Genomic DNA, 6,678 nt, shown 5'->3' with positions numbered 1-6,678 from the left:
GGACCAAGGATTTAGAAATACATAACTTATCACTTTGCATGCAAGATACTAGGAAAGAATTGTTATAGTTAGACTTATCAAGTTATGAACCTGTGGGGAACACGTAAACCCTAGTTACTTTGATTAATTGATTAAACTCCAACATCGAAGCTGTTAGTTGTCTCCTTTTATTTCGCTAGTTATTTTCATTTATTTAGGAATAAAACCCCCCCTTTTTGTCATTTTTGCTTTCCAAGGAAGTAATTGACTGAACAATAGTAATAATAGATTGAAGTTAAGTCTAAACTATTTTCCTCGTGGGAACGAGCCCAACCTCACTAGTTGGGTTATTTACTTGACACGACTGCTTTACTTCTTATTTGAGAAGTATGTTTGAGCGTATCAAATTTTGGCTCCGCTGCCGGGGAAAGTAGCTTTTAGATTAACTTAAACTTATTACTATAGTTTAGTTGATATTTTCTTGATTTTACTTTGTTTTATTGTTTTTGATTCGTGCAGAACCACCCTCCTTGTATGCCAAATACACGGTGAGGAAGAGAACCCTTGTTTCCTTACAATCATGAATTAGAGCGTACACAACGCAACATGAATCGAAACTTGGGAATAAATGATGATGATCCAAACCAGAACATCCCAGCTCCAGTTGATGTTCATGGTCAGTTGTTACCCGATGCCCCGGATGAACACCAACAGAGGGGACAAAATCCCGCTCCACGGCCCCAAGCATACTACAGAGGCTATCATAACATAGCAGACTCCGATGGGCCACTTGTCTTGCCTCCTCTACCACCAGGCCACACCTTTGCGGTAACTAGTATCCTGATGCAAATGCTCACTGCTAGAGATTTATTTTCAGGGCTACAATCTAAGGATCCACATGCCCATATAGCTAGGGTAAGGGCAGTGTGTAAAAGTTGTGTAGGGAGGCCTTACTTGGACTTAGATGTAATAGGGCTTAGAGTGTTTCCTCTCTCACTGACGGGAGAGGCTGCTATATGGTTCACTGAGCTCCCTTACAACTCAATTTACACTTGGAACCAAGTAAGGGATGTTTTCTTAGAACGCTACTATCCGGTATCCAAGAAACTAAACCACAATGACAGAGTGAACAACTTTGTGGCACTACCAGGAGAGTCAGTTAGTAGTTCTTGGGATAGATTCACCTTGTTCTTGAGAAGTGTCCCAAATCACCGTATAGATGATGAGTCACTGAACGAATACTTCTATCGGGGACAGGATGATAATAATAAAGCGGTGTTGGACAGTATAGCAGGTGGATCTTAAGTGTCCTTATGCTGAGATTGCTGAAAAATTAGAGAAAATCTCCCGGAATAATAAAGCTTGGAGCACTAGGAAGTCATATACCGGGAGAAATACCTTCGCAGTGCAGTCCACTCACAACCCAGCCACAGATGAGATTCGTGAAGAAATGGCTCAGATGAGAACTGAGCTTGGGTTGGTACTAAAACATATCACTGGGGGTGCAGAAAAGATAAATGCAGTTAACTACTTGTCTAAACCACCACCTTCTAATGACGAATGCTATTATGCAGAGGACTCCTATGCAGTAAATGAGTAGGCGGGGGGTTTCCGACCGAGAGCCCAAGGCTCAAATCAGGATAAATGGCGCCAAGGTCAAGGGAACCAAGGTCGGATCTATGGTAACTATAATTGAGAGGGTCATTATGTCCGAGATGGAAACTACAACCGCGACAACAACTTCAACAGGGGTAACTACGGTAACAGAAATGATAGGAATGGGCCGTATGCCCGTCCTCAAAATCGTGAAGTTACTCCTAGGGATGGTGGAGATAGTATGGCGCGAGTTGAGGATATGTTGCACAAATTGATGAGGAGGTTCGATGCTAGTGATGAGCACATTAAAGAGTTAAGGGGTGATTTATCTAGTATTGGGAAAAAAGTTGATACACATGCAATATCGATTAAACAGATCGAATTGCAAATGGCCCAATTTTCTGCGACAGTGAACAGACGGCAACCGGGCACTCTTCCTAGCAACACTGTCCAAAATCCAAAAAATGATGAGCACTGTATGGCAATCACTACTCGGGGTGGTAAGCAAACCATTGACCCACCTATGCCGTCTAATGAGGAAAATGTGAGGAAGGATGATGATAAGGTGGTAAAGGGTAGTGGTGAAGCAGAGGAAAGCAATGGAAAAGATGAAGAAGTCCCTATGAAGGTAATTCCCATGCCTAGACCACCACCACCCTTCCCTCAGAGATTAGTGAAAAAGACCAAGGATGGTAAATATCGGCGTTTTATAACAATGCTGAAGCAGCTCTCTATCAATGTCCCTTTGGTAGAAGCTCTAGAACAAATGCCCGGTAATGCCATGTTTATGAAAGATCTGGTCACAAAGAAAAGATCGGTCACTTTTGAGGTTGATGATAGACTGCAGCATTGTAGTGTTATTGCTACAAGATCCGTCGTACAAAAGAAAGAAGATCCGGGTGCGTTCACTATTCCTTGTACAGTCGGGTCATTATATTTTGCGAAAGCATTATGTGATCTGGGGGCAAGCATAAATCTCATGCCCCTCTCGATTTAACAAGAAGTTGGGTTTGGGTTACCCAAACCCACTGCGATGCGGCTACTGATGGCTTATTGAACAGTGAAAAGGCCTATAGGGATACTCCATGATGTGCTATTAAAAGTGGATTCATTCATATTTCCAGCAGATTTTGTTATTCTTGATTGTGAAGTCGATTTTGAAGTGCCTATTATTCTTGGGAGGCCATTCCTTGCTACAGGTAGAGCCGTAGTTGATATGGAAAAGGGGCAGATGAAATTTCGGTTGAACAATGAAGAAACGACCTTCAACGTTTGTAGGACCATGAGGCAGAGTGGTGAGCTCCAATAGGTATCCGCCATATCCCACAAAGAAAACATGAAGAAGGAGAATGAACAAAAAAGTGCAAAACAAGAGTTTATGGTTGGGAATTTGGTGCTTTTAGACAGTTCTGGGTTGCCTTGTCTTCCGGGCCAGCTCAAGTCCAAACGGACTAGCCCTTACTTGATTACCCAAGTATTCCCTCATGGAGTAGTTGACTTAAAAACCAAGGAGGGAGTGCGGTTTAAGGTGAATAGAGAACGAATAAAACTCTATTTTGGGCATACTGCATCGGTGAATGAAGTGATAGAGGCATACAATCTTGATGAAGGCTGAATAATCAAGTGTCCTCAGTCGTGCCGCGACGTTAAATCAGGCTCTTGTTGGGAGGCAACCCAATACTTATAGTTTTTCTTTTTTTTCTTCTTTCTAGTAATGGTAGCATTTTATACTAATGGGTTTGAAAGATGCAGGCACATCACCAGGAAATTCTACAGAAAATTACTCTGCAGCAGTCACTGACGCATACAGCGACGGACCGTTTCAATAGTGACGGACCGTCGCATGAATCCGTCGTGCCAGGTTCGTCTTTCTGTTATTTTAAAACTAGGGCACACGCGACGGAACCAACGACGGATCGTCACAACTGAGACGGACCGTCGTCGGGGAATCGTCGCGTCATTAATGAGGCGTACCCGACCCGACCCGGCTGGAGGTTTTTAAAAAAATTCAGCATTTAATACCCCCAACCCTTCATGTCACCCCATTCCTTTACTCTTCCTCCTATTTCCCTCCCTTTTCAACTTCCAAAATCATCTCCATCTTCAACCATCATTTCCCCCAAATTCTTCAAAATCCTAAAAGTCCTCATCTACTAGTCGGAGCTGCTGTTGTGGGTGTCTTCTTGATTACCAAGTACCTTTTTCCTCTTGTTTTTCTCAAATTCTCAAGTATGAGTCTCTAATTTCTACTTATTTATATTGCATTTTTGTTTATCAATTAGTATTAGCCTAGTTCTTCTTGATATGTTCATTTTTTTAATAAAATTCTGTCTGACCTAGCTTAAAAAAAACCTCGAAATTGCCGTGTTAAAACTCTAGAAATAGGTGCTTTAGCATTGCTAGTTTACTAGGTACTTGGGTTAGAAAAATGTAGGTTATAACACTATCTATTCGATTTGGGTCATAGAGGATGAATGGGGCACCCCCAGTTCTGTCACTGAGTTACAGAACGAGACCCCGATGACGGACCGTCGTACCCACGACGGACCGTCGTTGGGTCCGTTCCAACACCCCTAACACCCCACTGTCCAATTTTCTCCAAGTGTCCTCCAACGGCCACATGCGACGGATCGTCGTTCCCACGACAGTCCGTCCTGCACAACCGTTCTGGTTATCAGAGACCCTATTCTTAAGGGTCTCTCACTTTTTCCAAGTGTCCTTCAACGGACACATGCGAGGGACCGTCAGTCCCACGACGGTCCGTCCTGCACAACCGTTCCGGTTGTCAGAGACCCTATTCCTAAGGGTCTCTCACTTTTTCCAAGTGTCCTCCAACGGACACATGCGACGGACCGTCATTCCCACGACGGTCCGTCCTGCACAACCGTTCGGGTTGTCAGAGACCCTATTCATAAGGGTCTCTAACTTTTTCCAAGTGTCCTCCAACGGACACATGCGACGGACCATCGTCCCCCCGATGGTCCGTCCTGCACAACCGTTCTGGTTGTCGGAGACCCTGTTCCTGTGGGTCTCTCTCTATTTTTCTAAGTGTCCTCAAACGGACAAGTACGACCGACCGTCATACCCACGACGGTCCGTCCTGCATGACCATTATGTTGGTCAGAGACCCCTCTCCTAAGGGTCTCCATATTTTTTTCTAAAATTTGATACGCTCAAACTTACTTCTCAAATAAGAAGTAAAGCGGTCGTGTCAAGTAAATAACCCAACTTGTGAGGTTGGGATCGTTCCCATGAGGAAAATAGTTTAGACTTAAATTCAATCTATTATTACTATTGTTCAGTCAATTACTTCCTTGGAAAGCAAAAATGATAAAAAAAAAAAGGGGTTTCTATTCCCAAATAAATGAAAATAACTAGCGAAATAAAAGGAGACAACTAACAGCTTCGAATGTTGGAGTTTAATCAATTAATCAAAGTAACTAGGGTTTACGTGTTCCCCACAGGTTCATAACTTGATAAGTCTAACTATAACAATTCTTTCCTAGTATCTTGCATGCAAAGTGATAAGTTATGTATTTCTAAATCCTTTGTCCGGCATCTAGAAAATTTCACTCCGCACCTTGGTCCGGCTACGTGTGTTGCTATCCTAACCCTTATCTTTACCTCATATTAAGCATCATATTCGATATTTGACTAAGTTATTACCTCGTACCAATCAATACTAGCCTATTAGATAGTATACACTAAATCTATGTTGATAATTATTTTCCTATTATCTTCCTCCTTGGCCAGGCACGTAGCATTAAGGCGAGTTCTAACGTTGGTCAGCCGTTAAAAAGACTTCTATGCAAATGAATTATCAATACATGCAAGACACTATTCACGAATTGTTATTTTTGTTAGGTTTTACCTCATTATTTGCCTATGGTTCCCACAACCCTAGTTATGGAGTCTAGTTACCCATAGTCATAATCACAATATTCAAATATATGGTATAAGAATTTATTTACTTACTTCAATGAGAAAGAGTCCGAAAGTTCGCTCGATAATCAACAAAAATCACCAACAATCAATTAAAAGAATCTCAAAATAATCAAGAATCTAACAATAATCAAGGGCCTAACCAAATAATCCAGAGTCTAACCTCAAAAACGAGTTTTTCAAACTATTTATAGAAAATAAAAACCTAATTAAATAAGGACTCTATTTGCTGGAAATCTGTCAAAACGCGGCTGGATCGACGGACATCGCGACGGATCGTCGTTCTCACGACGGACCGTCATGGACTCCGTCGTCCCATACTTGATGAAATTTCTTCTGCTGCTCTCTTCATTACCCTCTACGCTAGGTATGACGGATCGTCACAAGCTCAACGGTCTGTCGAGGTTCTCTGTTCCAAAACACTTGAACTCTTGGAAAATGGGTACTGGGAATACTTATCTGAACTTCATGATGAACCTGCAGGACGGACCGTCATGGATACGACGGTCCGTCACGCTTTCCGTAACCCCACACTTGGTCAGACTTCCCTATCTTCCTTCAGCACCTACACTACGCTGCCACCTACAGACCGTCACGAGCATGACGGACCGTCACAAGCTCCGTAGGTGGTCTCTTCTGCATTTCTTCGCTCAAAAACCTCCGCATTCATTTTTGGACAGATTTCCTGCAAATAAAGGAGAAACTTATATAAAAATTAGCACAAAAAGGCTTTTGGACACACTGAACTTAAGGAAAAAGTATTAATAATACCGTGAAACCACGGTATATCAACACCCTCAACTTAAATTCGTTGTTTGTCCTCAAGCGACACACTGTGACTCAATACACAATCTTTGTACAATAGTATCCATGTATTATCCTTTGCAATCATTTGGCTATCAATCTCGATTAATCTCATCATATCTATGCATGCTATCACCATTAGGCTTGAATTATGTGGAATCAGACCATGACACAGACTCACCGTGCACTAACACCTATCCTCTTCAAATTTCTCACCGAGGTGCTAATATTTCCAGTAATGCAACTAGTGTCCTCACTTCAAAACAAAATCCTCATTTTTCACACAATGATTTCAGTTTGAGTATAAGGATTACTTTTCAACACTCACTCTCAGAACAAATTCACACTCATTCATAC

This window comes from Solanum pennellii, chromosome 8, assembly GCF_001406875.1.
Source record: "Solanum pennellii chromosome 8, SPENNV200".
Taxonomy (NCBI): Eukaryota; Viridiplantae; Streptophyta; class Magnoliopsida; order Solanales; family Solanaceae; genus Solanum; species Solanum pennellii.
Note: the sequence above shows the minus strand (reverse complement) of the source record.